Raw genomic sequence first — 26,649 nt, 5'->3', positions numbered from 1 at the left:
TATTAAGCTTTAAAGCTATTAATAATGCTTTATCATTTACTACAAAGTTAAGGTATTTCATTTCATTAATGTTTGCACCATTATTAATGATTTCTGTAATACAATCAGCACAACAATTATTATTCAGCGCCACATATAGAAGTCGATTACATATTTTATTCATTGTATCTATTTCGAATTGATTATAATTTAGTACATCTATAAACTGTTTAATTCTACTTGTTTTAGATACTACATTAGTTAAAAAGGTATCATGTAATGTAGTATATTGTGTATCGAGAAATATGTAGTCTTCCCTTTACAAGTTCTAACCACAAATCTTCATCTACATTCAATGGTAATGTCCTTAAAGGAAATTCACAATATAAGTTCCTAGCAGCTTTTACCATCAACAATTTAATAACTTCGATATCGTCACCACTGCAAAAGTTACTAACTGCTGCATCTAATATTGAATTACCATCGTAACATATTTCATTAATATTTGCACTCTTTATAGATTGAAATAATGGCGAAACACCTCTTACATATATATCGTTAAAATAATACGCCGCTTGATTGATAGAGGTGGAAGTATTAACTTAATTTTGATATCCATGCCATGCATTATAGCAGCAGTAATAATTGATGGTAAATTATTGGTAATGTCAAAAATATTTTTGACATCAAAATAATCCAATAAAATTATCAACATTTCTTTACTTTTTGTCTTATAAAATAAATAATATAATTTAAAATTTGTCATTACCCTTTTGATTTCAATCGTATTCCTTTCCACCAATACTTCAACAACCTTATCGACATCATTATTATTAATTCCTTCAACTATATTATCATAACACATCTTTATGTTATGTTTTGAAGGACTTGGAAACATCTTTAATATACTTTTGAAAACTTTAGAACATCTTCCTACTGATTTGATTTTATCTGATTTTTAAATCTGAAAAATGAAATTAAAAATATTTTTAATTTAAATTTATTCTGCATATGATCTAAAATTAAAAATTGTGAATGAAATACTTAAGTGAATAACTCCACTGATACATTTAAACTATAACAATAAAATAAATAATGTCAGGTTAACAGTACAAAATAAATCATTCACATCGCAAAATATTTGTCGAAATTAAATCAATAGAATATAAATTAATTATACTCGTAACTAATCGCAATGTTGATTATAAAAGTATGATTAAAGACTAATATCTGAGCTCTAAATTACATTCCTGGGCAAGTAAAAATAACAATTATTACCTATTAAACAACCAGGTATGTAAAAATTGAACAATTCAGGAAAATTCTAACGATTATATGTATGTAAAGACGATCGACTCTTTCCATAGCAGTTTTAATGCTAGATGTTGAAAGTGCTGTGGAAATAAAGTAAATAAAATCAAATAAGGTTTTATCTATAATGTTATATAAAGGGTAAGAGGGTTTGTTCATTTGTTCATACTGATAAAACTGATTTTAAATTAAGTAATGGTAAATTTAGTAATAATGACTATTGTACACAATTAAACAAAAATGCAATTTTGTCTACTGCAGTATGTAATGTAGATTATGATTTTGGTCGTTCTCAGACTCGGGCAGTTAATTTAACTTTTGCACATATATACTCAATAAATATTTTCCTATTTCAGGTATAAATAATTCATTAGTCACATCTGATTATAGTGTAGTACTTACATTGCATTCACAATAAAAAAACTTTTCATTCAAAGTGCATTGTGCTGTTTTGCTCGACATAACTAATAACCTTCCATTACTTAACATTTGAAACTTCTTATCTTAATCTACCTCAAAATCTATTCTTTGCGGATCCCAAATTTTAAATATCAAATAATATTAATATTTTAATCGGGGCCCGATATTATTTAAATCTTATTTTACCTCGTAAACTTATTCGAGATTCAAGATATCCTATTATTCAAGAGACTAAGTTTGGATATATTCTTAGTGGTTGTCTTCCTACTAAATTTAAACATAAGAATGCTGGTACATCCCTTTTTACAAGCAATAATAACTTAGATCATTCAACTATACTTGATTTTGATGTTTCAGTTAATGAAACTTCTACATACGAAACACACTTCCAACTTCATACCACTAGGAACAATCAAGGCAGATTTATTGCCTCATTACCACATAAGTCTGATAAACTCCAGATAGGTGATTTCTTCATTAACATTAAAAATAGGTTCTTATATCTGGAACGAAGATTATGCAACAATTCTAATCTTAAATCAGAATATAACACCTTCATCCAAGAATACTTAAGATTAGGTCATATTTTATTACTTAATTCTGACGCTTTATTAACTAATGAATCTGATATATATTACTTACCTTACCACCCAATATTTAAGCCCACAAATCTAACTACTAAAATGCGAGTTGTCTTCGATAGCTCAGCTAAAACCTATAATGGTTTATCTCTTAATGATACACTATTAGTTTGGCCTGTTGTCGAACAGGATTTATTCTCAACAATACTTAGATTTAGAATCCATAAATATGTCAGATACTAATTTTACATCTGTTCTAGCTACAACATATATTTTTTATTAACTTCAGTATGAAACTATGATGATTTAATGTATTAACTAATTCAATGTAATTTTAAAAGTAAATAAAGGAAGTGTAAATTATTCATAGTTTATTTATCTGGCAATTACTTAGTGTATACTATTACCACTATCAACGTATTACACCACTGGAATGGGTGTACATTCATTTAATCAACTATTCGGGCAAATCTGTATATACACAGTTACAGTATTAAAGATGATCCACTCATATATTTGATGAGAATGTACCCTTGTCAACAGTTTAATGACAGTGTTAACCGAACATTTAATTATTGTCAGAAGAGTCGTTGAAGATGTTTTTGCAATACTTACTCAATTCAGAACATATAACCACCAATTTTAATCAAAATCAAAAAATGGGGGCAATATAGTTTTGGCAATTTATGTTATACAGAGAGGTGCAAAAGTAGGTATACAATTATTATGAACTACTGGTAGGTATACAATTATTATGAACTACTGCACTATAATATTAATATACATCTGTTATTGTTCTATTCTTTTGTTCTGTTACTGTTTTCTTTTTTTTCAAAACATCACTGCTTAAATCATGGCTAGTAATGTAAGCAACGACCAATATCAGTGAATAATCAAACAATACTGAAAGACAGAGAATACTGAACAAGCTCAACAGAAATGGGCAGAAGAATTCGATACACCTACTAGTAGACTATCAATTTACAGACGTGTGATACATTTGATAAAACTGGGTCCATCAGTAATATGCCAAAGAGTGGCCAGAAAATGAAATGTTACTTGCTCAAGCATTTACTCGAAGCCCAAATAAAACCAAAAAGAAAGCTTCTGCTTAGTTAAATATTTCCCATAGATCTCTAGTTCGTCTAATGAAATGTTTAAGTTTGCAAATGTATCGGCCAAGATTACTTCATGGATTAACAGAGGATAAGCCAGATTGCAGTTTAAAATTCTGCAAGACACTTTTAAATGGAGAAAGACAAGGTGATGTCATCATTCAAAAAATTTGTTGGCATAACTATGACTATCACTCAACAGATAACCCCCATTGCCTTTCACCAGACCTTACGGCAAAGGACTTTTTCTTTTGAGGTGATATTATTTTCAAGAAATTAATAACAGTAAAGACTTCTGTGTCAAAGTTTGCTTGAGTGTAGAAACTAGACTACAGGAATGTGTAAATGCTGAAGGCCGGCAATTTGAATACTTAAGAGATTGCACTTAATGCAATTAATTGATTTAATTACAGTTTCTATGTCATCCTTACTGTGACTTCATAAAGGTATTGTTTTCATAATTAAAACTTCATACCTTTTTTCTTTTTCCTGTTTAATCTCCAGGAATTACCTACCGTTTAGGTAATACTTCAGAGGATGATATGTATGAGTATAAATAAAGTGTAGTCTTGTACAGCCTCAGTTCAACCATCCCTGATATGTATGGATAAATAAAACCCAACCACCAAAGAACACTGGTATCTCATGATCTAGTATTCAAATCTGTATAAAAGTAACTGCCTTTACCAAGACAAACCTTCATACCTTCTATATACCTACTTTTGTATTCCTCTGTATATAATTTTATAAAAAAGTACTAAAATTACAGTCAAGTTCCAAAAATTATCGAATAAAAACAATGATACCATGCACATAAGTAACTAAAATCTTTACGTTGCAGGGAAATAAACAAATGATGCTTTTTGTTTAAGAGAAAATTTTAAAAGTAAATAAATATATAAATTTGAATCTGAACAGAACCAAATACATATCATGTCAGTATAAGATTAGATAAATCATAAATATAAAAACAAATTATAAGGCTAACAAATTATGTTAAAGTAAATATGGTAAATGTAAAAAATTACTACAAAATATATCACAATTTTAGATATCACTATTGAAAATTATTTCTTGCTAATACTTATAACATACATTGAACAGGTTGCAAATTTGTTATTTTTTTTTTTTTAATTAATAGTAAAATTTTAATTAATAGTCGCAAAGAACAAACAACTCACCATATCAAATTAGAGGCAATATCAATGACTTGCAATAAGTATATGATTAGGTTCTTTGACAATATTCAACTTTAATACAGCCACACCATTGGTTAGACGGAATTCAGAAAACGCTTGGAATATTGAGATTAGATTTTCTACATAATAGGTCTCTTTCTTTTTCTTTTAATAGCTCAAACAACACAAGAAGTTTCCACTCTTAGTGCATATGCAACCCAACTGGACCTGTACCTGCCTCCGGTTACTTTGACTAAAATTCATAAAATAAAATAAAAATGTATATTTTTCTAATTTAATAAAACTAATAATTTATGAAATTTTTAAATGTATCATACGAACTAAAGTTTGTAAGTGTTAAATCCAGTATCAGATAGTGCACTTTAAAAAAAATTTTATAAAGGGAGAATAATTATTGTTCATATTTTATTAAAATATTTTACATAAATCAAAATATGTCTCTAGCTACATGAAATTATAAAACCATTATCCAGAAGGGTTTCCCAGATGTACAAGGAGATGTTTGTCAAATCTAAGCGACTGATTCAGGACATCCAAATATATAAAAATGTACTTTCACATGTAGACAACTACCTCTATCCATTTTCCTTCGTTTTATGACAATGAGTTTTTTCAGTAACAATATCTTGAGAACAGATAAAAAATATTTAATGAAATTCCATGTGAATATACCCCAACATCTCTAAAATTTCTGTCATATTTATTATTTACTAATTGTTGTATATTAATGAAAAGGAAATGACTAACTTACTTTAGGGAAACTACAAAATGTAATTGTTCAGAGTTAACAGAAAAAGTAATGCAGGAACGTTTAAAGGTAATGCAGAAAAGATATAGTTATTAAAGAATTTTTTATTTATTTATTTACTAGAGAATATTTAATGTCTAGCAATAAACAATTAGCAGAAATTTAATTGTAATACAAGTATGTTGTAATTGTTGAATCCATTACAATTAATAATCGAAGAAAACTAGAAGATATTTAAAAAATAATTTATTAATACTGCAGAAAGTTAGCCTAAACAAACCATTAATATACAAGACTCTCTCATCAATATAGTAAGTAGTATTATCACCCAGTCCTTGGAAATCAAAACCAAAAAAATAAATCTACAATAACAGGTGTTACTCAAATTGTACTCATAATATCTGTATGTCTATCATACAAATATTTTGAAATGCAATATAATATGTCACAATTAAGAAAAATACATTCACATAACTAATCAGAATGTTCAACAATACAACAATTATTTAAATCGGCTTCATATTTCTTAGGATCATACTACGATTTATAGTTCTATATATCTAATATAATTAATTTATCCTTATATATTTAATTCTATCTGATTATAATCTCTATAAAGCATTTATTACTGTTTCACATGCTAGTTCTCCACTATCATTTCTTGCAGTAACATCAGCTTTACCATATATAATTAACACATTGATAAGTTCTGAATAAATAGCAAAATGAAGAAGTGTATTCGATTCAGATTCTACCAATTTTGTATAACAAAATTTTTCTAAAACTGCTTTTATCAATTTAACTTTTTTTTTCCATCTGGAATGTACATCAATATTTTTTAATGGACATCATCCAAATCATTTAAATCTAAACTGCAACAAAATAATACTTTTTCAACATACATCTCCAGGAGTATGTGTAAAATATTGGAAATCTGTGACTTTTCTTTCTTTATTAAATCATGATCAAAGATAAGAAAAAAAGCAAGTTTGACATGAAAATAAAATAATTTAGAAAACAATAAAACATGATTTTCATTGTTCTCAATAATATAAAAGTTCTATTACAATTTCAACACCTGTAATATAATTTTGAGCATTAATTAAAGGTGTTTCACTTTCACAAAGATTTGCCAAATATTTACGAACACTTGCTTTATTATCTAAAAGTAAAAACACATGGCGTAAAGCTGTATGACAATCTTTATCAACTGCATCTATATAGGCACAATTTTCAATTAATCTAGATATAATTTTTATTTTATGTTTTTTTCTCCAAGTAATATGACATAAATTATTACTGTTAAACCTTTATCACAAATATTTACATGAGTATCTTTCTGAATCACAAAACTCACATGTTCTTTAATATAACTAACATGATTCAAAATACGATAAAAGCGTATTATTATTTTCATTATGTGGGTTTATATTAACACCATTACCAATAAGTATTAGTATTATTTCTTCAAACATATGAGAATGAACAGCATCACTTAAAGGTGTTAATCTATTGTTATTGATTACATTAACCTATTATCACCTTTTTTCTTTTCCTGTTTAGCCTCTGGTAACTACCGTTCAGATAATACTTCAGAAGACGAATGAGGATGACATGTATGAGTGTAAATGAAGTGTAGTCTTGTACATTGTCAGTTCGACCATTCCTGAGATGTGTAGTTAATTTACGTTCCCGTCTAGATAGCGCTATAGATATAGAAGGGAAAGTATTACAATCGGTCCAATTTGAACATAAGCGGTTTTCGTTCACATAAAACAAGTTGTAAAGTATCCTTTAAAGAAGATAATTCGAGGGTGCCTCAGCTACTTCGGACTTAAAACTTTAATACCCATCACTGGGATGATGAAAGTGAAATGTACAGACTATTATTGGAAATTAGGGCTCTACCAGAACTTTTGGTTGGTGAACTCTGCTCACCAACCATGTTAATTTGAACCAATATCTGTTTCGGTTCCGCCTGGCAGCTGATGACCTGTGCGTCTGTGGGGAGGTCCAGTCAAATGAACACCTGATGTTTGACTGCCCTGCTCTTCGGGGGAGCCACCCTGGAACTTAGAAGTCAAGGGGAAACTGACCACTCACAAGCGGTGAGTCAATGTGGCGAGAGCCACACTGTCGGACCGTGTGGGAGTTTCTTGATAGGGTTGCTATGTTCAACCGACATCAGTAGTTTACTTAAGGGAATACTCCTACCACACTGCTGTCATAAGCTAACCTAGAAATATATGGCTAACCACAGCCAATTAAGGCTCCAAGTACTTTAATTTGGTGGACAGGTACTTTCTGGTATTCAGCGACCTAGGCGTGGCAGCAAATTAATGTCTAGACAAAGTAAATTTTAATTTATGGATGTCATATATATTTTTAGTAATTGACGGGATGCGTCTACCCATTTTAGTAAATATATGACAAGTGAGCATTTGAGACACATAAGCCGGTGGTGTATGGCACCACGCTTAGTCTGCTCACGCTGTTAGGTAAGTTCAAGGAGCTATTTAGAACACTAGTCGCTAAACTGTTTCAAGGCTCTGTAGCTGTTTGTGGTACAGACATTCAATCTTATGATCTAGGGTGACCAAATTGGGTGGTGGCAGGAGAAATGCCAAGCAAACCAAAACCAAATCTACCAGAACTTTAAAAACTTGCAGATTTACTTGGAGTCAAAAACACTGTTTTTCAACAAGATTTGGCTCGCTGCCACTCATCAAAAAAAGTTAAGTTTTCATATCTAAAAAAGAAATTCAGTGTTTAGACCGGCCTGGAAATTTACCAGACCTGAACCCGATTGAAAATTTGTGGGTAGTTATGAAGAAAAGACTGAAAAAAATTGACTGCATTAGCAAAGAGAAGATGATTTGTCCTGTGATAAAGGTGTGGTTTCATGATCAAGAAATATGTAAAAAAAATACTTATAGGTTCAATGCTTAAAAGAATTGAAATGGCTATTAAAAAGCGAGAAGGACATATTAAAAAATACTATGCAAAAAATACCACAATAAATACTGAACATTCTTTGTATGTAATAAATGTGATTATTTTTGAAAACATATTCTTGTTCTTATTAATTTGTACAAGACTGTGTAGCATTACATTCAAAGAAAGCAGCTTATATAACAGGGTTATAACTCAGGGTTTTTTTTCTAGTCTCATTCATGATAAATAATGAGATAAATAATAAAAGACAATAAATTATGTACCCCTATCAATTGTACAACAATACTTTATATATTATATTATTCACTCATCAAGGGATGTATTAAGGATTAATGTTTCAAACAGATTGTATTAAAGCTGTAATTATTTTTAATGACAGGAATTATCTGTGCTAAATTATTATATAAAATACAATAGGGTAAATCTTTATAAGAGTCCATGATTGGCACTAGAAAGCTCATGCGATTTTTCATTATTGATCTAATAAACAAATGAATATAAATGTTTATTGAAAATTTTTCTGTAAAATTAGAAATTTTCTGTAAAATTATTAATTTGTTATATCTAATCCTGTAGGAAGGTGTAATTAGATTATTTTTCTCCTGATTAAGAAATATAATTGAGATATATTTTACATTATAATAACTGCTTACATATTATTCAAAGGATAATATAAATCAGATGATTACTTAGAATTAATTATATTAATTTCTAACATTTTTTTTATGCACACCAAAGAATTTTTATTTTTTAGTAACAGTCTTTAACTTTTTAAAATACAAATTTATATTTTACATGCCATTTATGGTAATATGCATACAACAAACCCATAATGAATTTTTTTTAATTTGATTACGTACTCCACTGTCAAAAAAATACTGGGTACTGTGAAAAAAGTACGGGATTGTACTGGTAATTGTCATAAAATGCACAAGTTTTATTTATTCATCAATATTTATTTTATCACCTTCAAAGTAGGCCCCATTTGATGTAACACACATATGCCACCATTTTTTCTAGCCTTTGAAACACTTTTTATAGGCGCTTACCAGTATGGCCTTCAGCTTCTTTCATGAATTTTGCTTTATGGCTTCAATCGAGTCAAAATGGGCGCCTGGAAGCGGCAATTTTAACTTCGGGAACAGACAGAAGTCACATGGGGGCAAATCTGGTGATTCCAGTGGTTGATCGATGGTATATATGGCAAACTCGTAGACCCATGTCTCGTCACCAGTTATGATGCGTTCCATGAATGTGGGATCAGAATTGGCGACATTCAGCATGTCTAAAGAGACTGGCTCACGGTATTGTTTTTGAAGAAAATTCAGCTCTTTTGGAACAAGATGTGCAGCGACGCATCTCATGCCCAAAATATCCACCAAAATCGAACGAACAGACTCGTGAGAGATGTTATCTATAATATTTATGAATGGATAGATGGATGAAAAATGAAGTAATAAAAATAGTAAAGAAGAATAGAACTTAAATGAAACCAGAATAGGAAAGCAAACTATTAGGACTTTCAGGAGAATAAAGGTTAATTAAAACAGTGTCAGAAGGAAAATCCAAAGAAGACAGGATGAATAAGAGTAAATATTGTGGATAATATGAAAGGAAATAATGCTAACAGCAACTCAAAAAATATACTAGAAGTAGATGGAAATGGAGTTGAACAAGAAGGGGCAATGGATTATTTCAAGGTAGATAACCAAATGATTGATATGATTGAATACCTGCTTTGTGACCTTTTGTAAGGAATTAGTAATCGAAAAGAACAGAATAATTTTTCTATTGATATGCAAACATTTTTTTTCTTGAGTCATCAGTCATTTGACTTGCTTAATACTATGCTACATCCCTTCCAATTCTGTGCTAATATTATAACCTGAATAGAAGCTCTACCTGAAGTAGAGCAATAAATATTGCTCTACTTCCTAGGACCTCATTTATTTGTTTTGCAAATTCCAATCTTTATCTTCCTATATAAAATTTACCATACAAACATCTTTCCAGTATCAAATTAACCAAACTTTAATGTCTTTCTAACAATTTTCTTCATCTGTTTATAAGATTCTACTGCACATTTCTCCATCCCTCTTATTTGTCTTAAGATACCTTCATTTTATACTTTATCAACCCACTGAATTTTCAACTTCCTTCATTAACATGATTTTAAAAAAGCCTCTTTTTTCACTTTTATTTTCTTCATCTTTCACTAGCACAAAATGTTTTGCTCCTTACAAATTTTTAAAAATATATATTTAATTTTTAAACATAATATGATATTATATGATATTACATGATATTATATTTAATAATATCAGACTTTTATTGCCATGAAAGATCTGTTTGGTTGTACCAGTCTGCTTTTGGCATCCATCATACTTATACAACCTCTTTAAAGCTGAATATCTCTCCTAGCAATAAATTCAAGTCATTCAGAATTTTTTGTAAGCTAATTTTGGTCTCTACCAAAAGAAGAAAATCATCAGTGAATCTTAAAATTAATTTTTTCTTCTTTTATTTATTCAATTCTTAAATTTATTATTTTTTTGTATGAATTCTTAAATTCCTGTATTGTTTCTTCTATATATACAAGTTTATAAGCACTGGATAAACATTCTTTTATCTCCTTTATCGTAAATCAAAGCTAACCTTTTTTCATCTTCTACACTTATTGATGCTATTTGATTCTTGTAAAGTCTTCTTTTCATATATTTCAGTTATATTTTTATTAAAATTTAATTTCTTTTAGATTCTACATAATCAAATACTACCTTCTACATATAGGTGTCATGCATTCTACAATTATTTAAGAGCCAAAACTCTTTACTGAGATTATTTTAGTATTTTTAATAAACAAATAAATTTATTTTAGTCATCTGTAAATAAATTTATAATTTTAAAATTATTTATAGAGTAATAGATTTTATGAATAAACAAAAATAAATTAATCCAGTACATAAATTGATACCACCAGGATTCAAATACTCTTTCTCTCTCTATCTATCTATCTATAAACCCCTCTACCTGTCAAAGAGATCTCTTTGAGAGATGTCATGCTCAGACAAAGCTGCACACATATATTTATATGTACTGAGATAGAATAACGTACTGTTTCGTACATTATATATAACAGTACAATAGAGACTATAACATGATATTTACTGTTGATATTCTGGCAAGGACGAATAAACAATATTGTTCCATTAATGTAATATAGATTATGGTATAATAATCAGTGTATCCCAAACCAATTTACTGACAATATCTAATTAAAGATATGGGTTTACACAACTGTAATTATCAACAGTTAATTTCCAGATTACATAAATACACCAAAATTAATTTTTTATAAAAAATAAAAAATAACCTCCAAAGAAATAAGCAGCAAAATTTGTTTAAATATTTAGTTTTGTTTTCTAAATGTCTACATCAACCAACCACCCAGATATGTTTATAAATAAAAAAATATTTTAATCATTGTTTGTATGAGCATTGCAGTACATTAATACACTAGATATATTTAAAAAAAAAAAAATTAACTTTTTAAATAATTATCTATACCAAATTTAATAAATACAACATTTTGAAAATTTAAATCATTATGTTTTTATTCGCTCATGAAACTATCTTCAGTGACTGATGCAGCGATTTAAAAATGAATGATTTTAGTTGATTTTAATGTTCACCTTTTTTTTAAGTTAGGCAGACATCAATTATGAATGTAGTTGACAAATGTGTTTGATTTGAATTATATATATATATATATATATATATATATATATAAAATGTAGCACATTATTATTGTACATCTCTTTGTACATACTTGACAAAGTTCAAGTAAATTCTTTTATCGATAAAATGATTGGAAAATGTTGACTCTATTGTATCTTGTTGACTATATATTGTAGCTCTAAATGTTTCTTTGTATCTTTATTTAAAGCTGCATATCATTTGAGAAGTATAGAAAATTAAATTGAATAGGAAATTTCAATTAGAGACGTTTAGTTTATATATAAACTAAATGTAAAAATACGGTATTGATGTGATGACTATTTTTTTATTGTTTTTAAAGAGCTTGTTTGAATATGAATAAGTACAAGCAATCTTTTATATTTGTTTAAATCACAATCACTTGTGAAATTGAAATAAACTGTCTGATATTTATTTCATGGAAATCAGTACAATTGTTCTGAAGGTAAAAATACTAACTTATCCAAGCTAATTTTAAGAGAATAGTCTCAGAAACGTTGGATAATAGAACCTTGATTTTAAAATGAGAATACTTATGTATTGATAATTATGAATCAAAGTACTTACGAACAGTTTATGGACAATATAAGAGTAATCAATTTTAGTGATGACACACAAAAATAAATAAATAAAATAACTGCCCGTGCAGATCATTTTTTGCAATTACTAGATGTACTATTTAACGAATAACAGAAAGGATTTAGTCCAGCAGTTTCCTGAAAGGATCGATGAAGGATATACAGAAAGTTTGATCAGAAAAAATATTATTAAATACAAAATAATTAATAGTTCTGTCTACATTAATATATAAAAATAAGAATAATATGGACATAGCAATGTAATGAAAATAAATAAAATCATTGGAGAAAAAATTAAAATTTTGAAGGTATTAATAAATATTTGGATGCAAATTTAAGTAGATGTAAGTAAATATTGATATGAAAAATTCAAATTTATGTAATTAGTATTATTTAAAAATTCACCTACTCAGTAATATTGGTTATATAAAAAGAAAATTTTAATTTAAAAAAAATTACTTGACAAATTTTGTTAGATTTCTGAATAATTTATTAAAAATAGAAACTGATAAATAAGACCCTTTCTTGTATGTATAATGTTTTATACTATATAACATCAAAATAATTTGATTGTCTAATTTAATACATGAACGTAAATATTGTTAGTTTCCTTTTTTAGATAGTATTATTTTATTATTTTTGAGGAAGGCTATTGGCTATATATAAGGTTACATATATTGGCACCAAACAAATATTGGACATCCAATTTTTGAATTCTGAAAACTTATTCCAACATTTTTAAATAATCTCAAGAAGCAATACTATATCATACACAGGCATGTTAATCTTGAATGATGATGGCAAATTTAGTTATAGACTAAGATGCTTCAGAGAGAAACAATATGGTTTGACCATGTTGCAAACGAAATCATATAATTGGCACTTGAAAATTTATCATCTGATGAGTAACCTAAAAATCTTATTTTATGATTCTAAATGTGATTCGTTTGGAAAAAGCAACTTAAAAACTAGTTTATTAATTCATCTTATATGGGAATGTGGAATAAAAATTATGTTGCATATGAAAAATACTAAGCCTGACTGGGATCTGAACCTAGGACATTCTCATAAAAACTGCAGGCGCTAGCTCTCCACCATTCAGTTCAGCAACTATAATTCAGTTTACAATTGAAACAGTTCTCCTTTGTCTTAAAATTGAAACCTCCGCTTTAAACTTCATCAAAATAACTTAACTTTCATCAGTAAACTTAATTTTTTTTTTAATTTTTACCATGTATGTAAATATGAAATAAAAATGATAAGAAATAGAACAGCAAAATTTTGATACATAGCTGTTAAATCAATTGGCATATATGACTAATTTGTTATACTATTTATTCAAAATTGAATAGGTTAACTAATTAAAGCAGACAGACTAAACCTTCATAATTTTAGTTACTTAAATATAAAGGGATATCAAGAGAACAAGACAAAGGAAAGGGAATATGGAAAGGAATAAAAATGATGGGATATTCTGGAAAAGTAGATTTTTAAAAAATGTTAAATTAATTCTAACAACATTACCTATTCAAAAAAACAAAGTACTTGAGTTCATAGATTATACATGCATATGAGGATTCTTTATAATTGACTAGAAAGTCAAGAAGTGAAATATAACTTTACTCTCACAATTAATTAATGATATTTGATTTTACTGTAATCTACAATGACAATATAAAGTCTTGTACTTGAATAAACAAAAATAAACACATATATACATGCTTAAATATATATATGATGACATGCAACTAAAAAAAGCCAGTTCAAAAAAAATGACAGCTATTCTCACCAAGAAAAAACTTCCCTCGCCAGGCTTTCTTCATAAAACCAAGTATAATTTTGCTTATCAAAGAATGTTAATCTCATTGACATGTAAATGATACTCAATCCTACAAGCAATATCTTTACTCTGTTAACAATATCGAACATCATTACTCTTAGAAAATTAGTTTGATTGATATCTATTGTAAAGTGGGATTAGAAAACCTCTTTAGTATATAGTTAATATATTCAATGTATATTGTTTGTTTATTTTACATATTTTATTTTTAGTGCGTTTATAATTTCATATTGTTCAAACATGTATATCAGAGTGATATACATGGTCAGAGCTAGCCTTTCTATCCAGGAAATTGATACCAATTATATTTTAACAATAATGGCTTCCCAATAGGAGCCGTAACTCCTAACTGAGGAGGCCATCATTCTATTGTTTAGTTCACATATCCTGGCTTGAGAATCTACATGTAACAAGTTACTTACTCTCATTATATGAACAAGTGACAGCTAGTTACAGGACCCATATCAAGAAAACTGCTCTGGATATCAGATGACTTCCAAAATATCTTATATATTGATCAGTAAAATTGTACAAACATGTTGATTCTTAGTTATTATGTACATGTTAAAATGTTTGAATGGATGTCATCCTCTGAAGTAATACATTACAGTGGTTCCGGAGGCTAAACAGAAAAAGAAGAGAAGAGATGACTGGATGTCTTGTTTCTGTAAGATGATTTTCAAAAGATTATTCTGTTATTGTGTCAAGTGCATGAATATTTCTGTTTTTGTATTTAAGGGTGAATATACATCCAATCTAGCCAATGGAGAATTTAGTGTAATCACTAGAATTTAAATTAAATGTACCCGGATTCTTTTGTTATCAGAGCGTAATCTGTTATTTAAAAATACTTGTTTTGTCAAACTAAAAAATAATAATAGTAAATTCTTCAATTAGATTCACAAATTATTTGAATTTTATTTTATATTAACCATAACTTATATCTATTTCTATGTAATTTTTTTTAAGAAAAAACGTTTTCAAGAAAGAAAATTTTATACAATAAAATTGGTATATTATTAAAGAATCTCTGTATTTTTAATTTATTTTAATTTTTCTAATAAAGGAAAAAAATAAAATCAATAGTTATATGTTAACTTTTACAGTTTACTGAACTGTAAGAAATAATAAATTAAATGCAGAAAGAAAAACATATTGAGGCTATAACATAATATTAAATAAATGTACATAAGTAACAGAGGAATAAGCTTTTTTCTTTAAAGTTCTTCTTCCAGGAAAAATATTAATATTACTGCATAGAAAATTATTTACAATGAATACATTATTTGTAATATCTACTGAACAAAAGAATACACATATATATAAAAAAAAGGAAATAAAACAATCTTCTTTAAGCAAAAATATGTAAAACAAAGTAGTAATGGTAGTATAAAATTGTTATATAATTCAGCATCAATAAATTCAAAGAAAATAATAACAATAATATTTTTTTTCTGGGTGGAGAGTTGAAATGCACTTACGTATGGAGTGTTGGGCTCCTTCTGGTGGTCTTATCAAACCACCACTAGTAAACTACTGGTTAAAACCACCCACCTTTCTATCAGGATTCTGCCTGGAACTGACCATTTTTAATTGACCGTAACACATTAAAAAATGGGTCACTTAGTAGAGCAGCTCTCCATGCCGTTATGAGAGAGAGCGGTTATGCTCTCGTGGCTTTGTCGGTGGCTCTTCATAACTGTTCAGCAAAGCTGGAGTTTCCGGTCAATGATCATACCAAGGTTCTTCGCGGACGATTTGATCTCGTCAACCTCATACCCGACACGCAAGGGGAGTAGGATGTCAGTACAGTTCGTTAGAACCATGATCTCCATCTTACTGAGGACTAGAGACAATCCTTGGTCATCCAGCCAACCGCTGACACTGTGCATCGCTCGGCTGAACCTTAGTTCGGCATATCCCACATCGCAGGCTACAACAAGTAGCGCAACGTCATCAGCATAATCAACCAAGGCCGAATCTTCCGGCATCTCCAGCCTCAGCAAGCCATTGTAGACAGCATTCCAAAGGTCGGGGGCAAGGATCGACTCCTGTACCTCCCTGACGTGATGGTGGTTCTATGCCAGCCTGCCGCTGTCTTATAGATGAGACCGCAGTTCCTTAGGTATGGATCCACCATTCTGAGGAGGTATCGAGAACACATAGAATGAATTCTCCATATCCCGAAGCAAGTCGTTCCATTGTGAGAGTTGAACGCGTTTTTCACGTCCAACGAAACGAGAAGGACCACATGGCGCGAAAAATATTTGTGGCCTCTGCTCGCCGACGCACTGCCTCAGCAACCTCGAACTGCATCCAGGGTCGACCGACCCTGCTGAAAACCGTACTGGTAGGTTGATAGAGCACCTCCTGATTCATCGCCGCAACCAATCTCTTACTTAATAGTTCTCTAAAACCCCTTAATAAGACATTCTCAGCGCAACCCCATAATCTCCTGTGTCCATCAGTAAACGGGTCACTTCCAGTGCCTCGGCTTCCCGTGGGGGATAGAGGCGACACATACAGAAGCGATCAGTCGCATGGTCTAAGGAACCACGGCTTCAGCGCCAATGGCCTCCCGGTGGTTATGTTCCCAGGGATTACCGCCCCTGAGGAGATCTTTCCTGTGAATCTCTTTTCATCAGTTTTATTGAAATTATATTTTTTCACCAGCCGTGGAGCCTCTGGGCGCTCCCGTGCACCGTCTAGGACTCTAAACGAGATGCATTGGTGGTCTCTGACAGTGCAGGACTCTCCAGTCTTTGACGAGCGTGACCAGCTCTTTGATGAGACGAGTGAAATAACGAGAATGGTCTTTGGATATCCTATCTGAAGACCGGGAACATCATCATGTTCCCTACATTGAGGACTGCGAGTCCAGTATGTGCTGCCACATCCAGAATGTATTTCCCTCTTGAGTCATTATGCTCCATACCCCACTCCACAGCCTGAAGTTGAAGTAACCAGCTACCACCACCTCACCAGCAGCAGCAAGGACAACATCAGTGCGTTCAACAATCCACAAGCCAGATCCCATACCCATGGGACCTGAAACACTGAGAGACTTGTGCTCTAGACCTAATCTGGCAGTACACCCAGCCAATCTTTTTCATAGACTGGCTGAGTAATCTGAAAGCAGCCTTCTTGCAAATCTCTATCATGACTACCTTCTGCTTCCTGACATTAGTATTTGTAATGCTAACCCTTCAGTTTCCTATATCTCCAAGATCTCTTCTTAGTACTGCTTCCACATCCTTCCTTCTTTGTCACACAGTTCAAATCTCGGATCTCGGATCTCCAGGGTCTCCTGTGGTTCCAGATTGCAGGCAACACCTTCTCTAAGTACAGCCTTTAGGACACACTGAATGTTCAATTGTCTTTGGTGCTGCTCCCAAACTCAATTAGAACGTCTCCTGCTCTGGCCTTTCTTATTCCACCTTACTCTCTTCCAGTTTCACCTCCTTCCAGATTGACTGAGGGTTTCAGCATAAGTTCTCCCCTCAATCTTTTTTATGAGGATCACTTTTTTAAGAATCTTCCTCTTTTTCTTGTTATTGCTGCTCTGGGTGCTGCCTCTGGGAGGTTTTTATTGCTCCTTTGCAGCCTCTTTATCTTCAGAGTTTTGCTCCTTCTTTTTGCTCTTCTTACTTTCCATGCATGTACATAATTCCACTTGTGGATCATTTCAGTTTAAATGGGTGCCCAATTAATAATAATTATAATAGTAAAAACAACAACAATAATAATATACCATTATTAAACAGAAGAAAAATTAAATATATCACAAGACCTTCAGAAATGAGAAATATTTAATATTTGCAATAAAATCCTACTCCATAAAATTAGCATAATCATTAAATAAGAAAAGAAACAAAAAATAAATGATTGTAATTCTACAGATAAATATGAAATAATATATTTTTTAATAATAAAACTAAAATTTTACATCAGATCCAACTCGAATTAGTTTTGTCGAATAAATATTTATGCAGGAAATAATAATATAGAAAATCAAAGTAAATATGTAACAAAATAAATAAAATTTAAAAAATAATATATTAAGTTTCAAATTTTATAGGTTTTTATACCTGTAACCATACAAGATTCACAGTCACACCAAAAAAGTTATTAATATTTTGATTTACTATTTTAAAAAGTTTGTTTGTAAATAAAGAATTCAGAGTTCAAAATCTTACCTTGTATTGTACATATGATTTAATTAAATTTTTTTAAACTTTGTGATGTGTGTTATGTCTTTTAATAAGTGGGTTATTAAGTAGTATTATGTATGTGCTAACTGTTAGTATGCAGTTATGATTATTATTAATAATAATTGTAACAAAAAAATAATAAATGAACATACTAAAATTTAATGAGTTGTACAAGACACCACTAAATTTTTTAAAACATTTTCTTTACTTATTCTTCTTTCATATATGATAAATAAATTATAACAAATTAAATTGCATAATTTTAACAAAAAAAAAATTATATTACAAATCATAACATACAATTATGTTGACTCAAAATAGTTGAAAAACTTTCTCATACAGGTTGTGAAGCAAAGACAACAAATTAACATTGAAATTTAATAAAAGAAACCACAGACCAAAATTATTTAAAAAAACAAAAAAACTGTAAATAATTAAGTCTAATAGCATCCTGAAAAAACACTATTAAAAAATATAAATATTATATTTATATTTCTTAGTTTTTTATATTTCTTTATATTTATATTGTTATTTCTTTATATTTATATTGTTATTTCTTTATACTTTATAAAAATAAACATTTCGGGATGCTATTAAGAAATAGCATCCTGAAAAAAAAACACAAAACTCTTACTGTTACCTTAATACTCATCAACAGTATAAAGCTTACTCTGTTGTTAATGGACCAGTGTCCATTAACAACAGAGTAAGCTTTTCCAAAATCCTCTTACAGAAATGTCTGGTTGGATTCAGCAGCTACTTGCCATCTTGTCACAAATCTGTAAATATCCCTAATAACTACTCTTTTTAAATTCACAGTTTTTTTAACATCCTCTTTAAAAAAGGATGTTTTTAAACATTTTTTTATTATTTTGAGATGAGATTATTCTGAGGGTTCAATAGTAAACTTTTTACATAATCTTTAGTCATAATACTTTGACTACATAGATAATTAAAAACTTTTCACTTTTATTCTCATCATTGTTTATTAACCTGGGTTTCAATTCCAGTCAATTTTTTTTTTTTTGGTTTATTCTGGGTGAAAAACACTTTTGTGTTTTCATCTCCTGGACACGTATTTGTTGTAATAAACAAACATATATCACATTTTATGTCTCAATTAGAAAACTAAAATTTCAAATTGCTATATGGCAAATGGTATGAATAGCTGATACACATTACAGAAATTTAAATTATTGAGTATAAACAGGTGGTCCTAAGAAACCGTAAAACATAAAACAAAAATATTTCATTATCCGTAGAATAGTTTGAATGTTAGCCCCAGTTTAAATTTGCGATGCAGAGCTGCATAACAGATCAATCGACAAGAATGTGATCGTTCTCAGTCAGCTGTCATAGCGAGCACAAACTGGTGCATCCATTTGTTTCATCAGATATTCATGAGTGAGTCTAATGTAACCTATTCACAAACGGCAGATAATGACCTCTTCTCGACAGTTATTTCTGCATGAGAAGCTCCATGGTGAAACAGTGTTCTTAATTGAGTGAAGTGTATTTTTCATGGTAGCATTCCAGTCACTTTGCACCTCATCAGGAACCATCCTCTTCAGGCAACAGACAAGACCGTTAGAAGCAGTGGTGGTTCATGTATAGGCACTGTGGAACTGTAGCACCCCGTATTTCCACTTGATTTTATTGATAACATTTAATATAATAAGATCCTTTTTCTTTATATTTGTACAGTACATAATCCTTGAGCTTAATGTCAGTAGCCATCCCCCAGTTTACGTAAAACATACAAAAATCTTGGTATGAAACTGTGCGCTTCATAGTTCCAGCAGTGTGGTGTTTGGCTATTGTGCACAGGCGCACATAGCTGTGCGCGAGGCTGTAAAGGAGAGAAAGCACTGTTACTCCTGCAGTGCCATCCCTGGCGTGCGTACTGGTGGAAGATAGTTTTTTTTTTTACTCTGGGTGTGTTAAAAATGATAAAGTGTTAAAAATTGTGTACTATATTTTTGAATGTGATAAAGTGTAGAATTAGATTATTATCCTGCTTCCAGCTATTCTATTTGATTCTTTTTTTTAAAACAACAACAATGGATTTCATTTTTAAATGAGTAGATCAATCTTGAACTGTAACAAATTAGGTTAAAGTAAGTAAAAAAATGTTTGATTTTGTTCTTTTAGGGTTTTATCAAGTTTTTCAATAAATTTTCGTTTTATACATGTTTGCTTCCATTTACACAATTTTAAAACAAAGCCTAAAACTTTTCTGGAGCAGCACCCTCGTTAATTTTAGATAAGAGCCGCCACTGGTTAGAAGCAATGACTAAGTATTTTACACTCACTATGAAATTCATCATTCATATGTTACTTAGTATTATTTTTTGTGGTATAATAATACAGAATGATCTGTTCTGATAAGCAGATTACTTTCAAATGAAAATTAAAAAAACAAAATAGAAAACTTAGGATGAAAAAAAATACATCCTGCATTTTAGAAAGCTTTGAAATATTTTAATGAAATTCAATGTGCATGTATACTCAAAATCTACAAAATAAGTAAGTTTGAAAATTCTACCTTTTGAAGATTCCAAAATGGGAGCCATTTGAATCTTTAAATATTAATAATTCCATAAATATTAGTTTTATTAGAAAATATGTTAAGCCTTTTATTGTAAAGACACCTCAATTGTTCAAATAGATTGATAAACAGCTGAGATATGACTAAAATTGTTACAGTGCATCACAAAAATGATGCAATTTGATAATTGTGCTTGTTTTCACTTTTTTCACTAATTGAATTAAAAATAATTAATAATAACCCCTTATTAATGATTAAAATTGGAGCGGTTAATGATTAAAAAAGTTACATAACCACCATTTTGGAATTTTCAAAAAATTATATATGTTTACTGTATAAATATTATTACATGTTTTAAATATATTCATATGTTTTTATTTTTGTTTTTTTTTTATTATATATGTATTATGTTTTTACATTTATTATGTAGAACATGCCATTGAGTAGATGTATCCAAAATTCATTAAAATATTGCAATCTGTTCTTAAGATATACAATTTTATTAAAAAAACACAAAATGGTAGACACAGGAAAATGAAGTTTGTTCACAGGAACGTTTTTGTTTATTCTGATGCCCTGAATAAGTCCCTTAAGTTTGGCCAACATTCCCAGAAAAAAAAAGGTTACTCTAAAAACTAATACTTTTAAAAGTAAATAACTTAATAATATTCATGTTTCCAGTTATTAAAAAGATGTCAATTATAGAGTTTTTTAAACTCATACACAGAAAGATCCTTGAAAGAATATTTGATAATTGAGAAGAGTTGGGAGTGTGGAAAAAGTGGATTATAATTTTATAAATATTAAGAAAGCCTATAGTAACCTGTCTAGAAGAATTGTGAGGGCAGCATAAAAGAGGAAATGAAAATTGTGAAAGCACAATTAGAACCTCAAAAAGAATGACAGTTTTTTTTGGTGGAAACTAGTTTAAAATCCCGTGCAGAACCTTTGTTACTTATCAGTGTTATGGATGAAATCCAAATGGAAAAGAATAAGAAATAATAAGACCAGTAAAAACAGAAACAGGAAAAAGAGGTTATAGACAAAAATCACCTTACTGCTTGGGTAGAAGAAACAGGAAAGTAATAGATGCAAATAACTATACAGAAAAGTAGAAAAGGTGACTGTTCTTCTTATGACTGTTCCTAAGATTAGTCTAAGAGCCATAATGGCCCCTCCTTATATAAATGCTTTTTGTGAAACCAAATCAACCTAATATGCCTTCTATCATATATTCTATTTTCCTGTGATCTACCCTGTTTTTTATGCATAATAAACTAGTGGTAAAATAGTACTCAAATTTATCTTAATCTACTTATAAATGGCAATAATTACATTTTTTTTTAAAGAAAGAAGTTATTTCCCAGTTTCATAAATTTAGTTTACTAATAAATACAGTTTATTCAGTTTTATTTCTTTCGGACAGTGTAATAATTCAGGTGATATGTCACCCAATTTATGTACTTTATTCTTGTTTAAATCCTTCAAAATACTATTGAATTGAATTTAAAATATAGTTATCTGTAAAGTAATCAATTTCTTTTGTCTCTTCTTGCACTTCATTAAATAAGAAAACTCTCCTACATAATTCTTCTATGTATTTTTACCATACATTTCTCTCTGTAACAAAGATTACCATCCACATCTTTGTTTAATTTTTCCAAATTCTTTTTTTTAATCTCTTTATATATGTTACAATCTATCATTTTGTTACTTCAATAGATCTCTCTTTCAACCAGTTTTCATTGCTACATTTCTTGTTATTAATTTCATTTTTGTCCATTTTCATTATCCTAAGTCTTTTACTACTCTTAAATTTTACTTTACCTCTGCTTTAATTATTTTTTTTTTATTTGTTTTCAAATCTTCAGTTGCAGTAAATTCTGTGCCTGTTTATTTTAATCATTCTGGAGCAACTTATATACTCATATTTCAATTAATTACATGCAGTGCAATATTTCTTGTAATATTTAATAGGATTAAAAATAAAATAATCCATTTTCCGCATACAAGTGGGTACTATAATTTGCTGTTTAAGAAATAAAGTCCAGATGGACACCATTATTAAATTATATAACATATAACTGTCCCAATGCTCCTATGAGCAATGAACATATCTGTGACAAGAAAGAATCAGATAGACATGAAGATGCTGTTTTTAAGAGTGAAGGAAGTTTCTTGAACAAATGAACGTAAAAATTAATTTATAAAAAGTAAGTTAAATGTGGATTCTATTAATTATAAGATATGGGCTGGGTGGATGGTGTACCTTTAATGGATTTAAATCCAGTTATTATATGTAGAATAAGAATGTAAAATCTGCAAGAGTAAAATCCTCATCCTATTTATCAATATGAATCAAAAAATTTTAATAGTTACGTATTTAAGAGAGAAATTTAAACTAAACTTCTCCATTATATTCCCCATTGGGCTACCCCAATACACATTCACCAGATCATGATAATACTCTCTCCATCTATCTTTATTATTATTCTTCTTCACCATATCTTTTCCATCCTTGTTTTTTATCAACGCTGCTATCTCATTTTTATTTTGCCTCTTCTTCACCAGGCCGTACAATTGTTTCTTTCTACTACCAACATTCTCTTCTAAATCATTTACAAACTCTCTCCAACACCTCTCCTTATCTTCCTTTATTATCCTTTTTCAATTCCTCTTTTCTTCTTGACACATGTCTTCTTTGTTTCTTTAGGCTATCACATCACCTTTCATTCTAGAAACACCCTTTTCTTTTCCCTCTCTGTTTTGTATCTTACAAAACATCTCCATCTTTCCCTGTGCAATTTGTAATGTTCTGTAGCACATTTTACCACATGGTATCTTTAAACTGTTTCTATTCCTTCTCCATTTCTCCTACCTCACTCCTTAGAATAATATGTTTTGTATTTTTCTTAAAATTACTCACAAACCCTCTTACTCTCACTTTCACTACCTGTGTTTAACATCAAATGCTTCTCCCAGGGCAGCCTCTATATCCATTAATTCTCTCTTTCATCCTATTTTATCAGGAATTAGTCAATTAATGACTTCCCAACGATCATCCCAACCATACCTTGTTTACTTTCACATTTGCTTTCTGAACCATGTCTTTTCTACAAGTTCGTTCCTTTGACAGTCATGTAACATATTTCCTTCCTCATTCCTTTTTCTCTAACCATATGAACCAACTAACTCCTCCATTCCTATCCTCTTCTTACCGATCTGTGCATTCATATCTCATACCTTATTCTTTCTTATTAAACCTTCTACAACCTCCACAAATTTTTCTTGATCATTCTCTTTATTTCCCTGTTGAGGACCATAGAGTTGGATAAATTCTCTAACCTCTCCTCTGATAGGAAAGCTTAATTTAATTATTCTATCATTTACATATTCCACATCTTTAGTCTGTTATACCACTCCTTTTATAGGATAATTCCTACCATTTTTACACTCTTTACCTCCATTCCACGCCAATTTATAGTATCCGCTTTTTTTTTATTCCCCATTCCATGCCATTTTGTCTCACTCAACCTAGGATATCCAAACCTTAAGTAATCACTATGTCTATTACTTCCTCTATCTTCCCAGTTAATGTCCCACATTTGTATTCCAATCTTTAACTCTTTACCTTTCCTGTGCTGTTTCCCATCTTTCATTTTTCCTAGTAACCTATTTCTCATAGCACCCCTGGAAGTCCAAGTACTACACATTGCCTCAGGGGAACGCCCTAACCGTGGTTGTCTCCTAATCAAACTTTCCATAAGCTGTTCTTACAAAGAGGTCGCTTTGTTTCAAAGCCATTTTTAAGCTGCTGGAAGCTATTTTATGGCCCACAGCCGTTATTCTGCCGCCACACATGAGGGATGAGTCAAATTATTTACTGGTAGTTGATACTCACCATTTCACAAGACTGTTTTTGGCTTAGTTGCATTTTTTAAGTGCACTGTCCCTCTTTCTTGACAGTATCTCACCACACCACTTCAGATCTTGCTAATTATTCAGGCAGCTTTATTCAGGCCTTGCTGCCTGTTACTGCTTATTCGGGCAGTAACATCTCAGCAAACCATCATACTGATACCTGTTCCCTTAACCTGTAAATACAACCGATGCTCACAGCTAGGGATCCCAGTCCACAGGACAGGATTTACTCGATGAGTAATTTTAAAGATTAAATTTCGACATTAGAAGGATTAAATTTGTATTGCTGCTGAGTGATTGGTACCGCACCATTTGAATATAAAATTTACAAATAGTTCTATCAGTGACTGACAGTTAGCATTAGAAGAGGAAAATGCTTACAAGATGCAGGTGCCTTATAATGCACCTGTGGAAAAGTGAATACCAGACAATGGGGACTTGTAACTCACAAAAATTATATGCATAAAAAAAATACTGCAGCCATGTTAATAATTACAAAGGTACTTTATAAAAATGATTGAATACCTTCCTTTTTATTTATCACTGTACTCCTAATACTACAAATACAGAATCTAAATCAAAATTGTTCCTTAATCTTGAGATATATTCAAAACCATAATGTCCTTAGGCCAGACATCTCCAAGAATGTTCAAGATTGTTTCTAGGAGATCAAATATGGTATTTAAAGACTGTACATTTTTAGAGGTAAAAAGGTTGCTGCATATTATTAATTATACATCTCCTAACAACAAACGGAGTATTGATTGAATTATATGTCAAAATAGAGACGTTAAAATCAAAAGAGAGCATGTTAATAAAATCCATTATGTGCAAAGAGAATTGGAGAAGACTATTCTACAATTACCACATATGTCTGAAAATATAAAAAGGATGTGAATTCAATGACTGATATCTTTTTATAACCTCAGTGAAACCAGAACAACTTCCAAACTGTACACATTCATCATCAGATACCTGCTGTTTCTAACAGTAATAAAGATTGATGGATGACTACATTTATGAAATTTACATTTGTCAATCCAGAGCAACCTGATTTGGAATGTTGTGCGTGTAAATTTAATCTTAATCACACTAGTGGGGATGAATATAAAAACTATAATCTTTATAAACATTTAATTATAAGGTTCAATTATCTTAACATCTGGCACTGTTAGTATTATACAATTTATATAAAAATAGAGAATCCACTTACCAACAATTGTGAGTATCAACTATCCAAGCGCTTTCGGATTATTCCTCCATCATCAGGGATTACTGATAAATTATGAATTTTATAGTTGTGCATATAAATTTTTATAAATGTAATCAATACATAACAGTTGTAAACATCTTACTGACAAGATGTTTTCTTTTAACGTTGACTTATTTTAACTATTGACAATCAACTGTTATGAACATAATAATTTTAAATTTTATTTTAATTTTAATTCCCATTTATAAAAATGTTTAATTTTTATATAAATTTA

The 26,649-nt window shown here is 30.0% G+C and overlaps 2 protein-coding genes across 8 annotated transcripts in view; one reads left to right on the top strand and one right to left on the bottom strand.

Moving 5' to 3' along the window:
* Positions 1–26,649, bottom strand: part of LOC142322447 (platelet-derived growth factor receptor alpha-like) — a 90,655-nt gene that overhangs the window by 26,959 nt on the left and 37,047 nt on the right. For 2 of the 7 annotated variants that reach the window (XR_012755857.1, XR_012755856.1), the window contains exons 5-6: positions 4,588–4,837; positions 760–943 (exon numbers count right to left, since the gene is read on the bottom strand). The exons of 1 other annotated variant lie outside the window; for it this stretch is intronic. The gene's annotated coding sequence lies outside the window, so the exon portion shown is untranslated. Of the gene's footprint in view, positions 1–754; positions 944–2,352; positions 2,552–4,587; positions 4,838–14,904; positions 15,105–26,375; positions 26,438–26,462; positions 26,569–26,649 lie in introns of those variants that run through there. 4 more of the 7 variants (XR_012755862.1, XR_012755858.1, XR_012755861.1 and 1 more) reach the window with 4 other exon arrangements.
* Positions 12,560–26,649, top strand: part of LOC142322445 (cytochrome P450 4C1-like) — a 29,227-nt gene continuing 15,137 nt past the window's right edge. Inside the window, exon 1 of the mRNA XM_075361540.1 lies at positions 12,560–12,986. The gene's annotated coding sequence lies outside the window, so the exon portion shown is untranslated. The remainder of the gene's footprint in view (positions 12,987–26,649) is intronic.

This window comes from Lycorma delicatula, chromosome 3 (genome assembly GCF_047948215.1).
Source record: "Lycorma delicatula isolate Av1 chromosome 3, ASM4794821v1, whole genome shotgun sequence".
NCBI lineage: Eukaryota > Metazoa > Arthropoda > Insecta > Hemiptera > Fulgoridae > Lycorma > Lycorma delicatula.
Note: the sequence above shows the minus strand (reverse complement) of the source record. Positions and strands in the feature narration are given on the sequence as shown.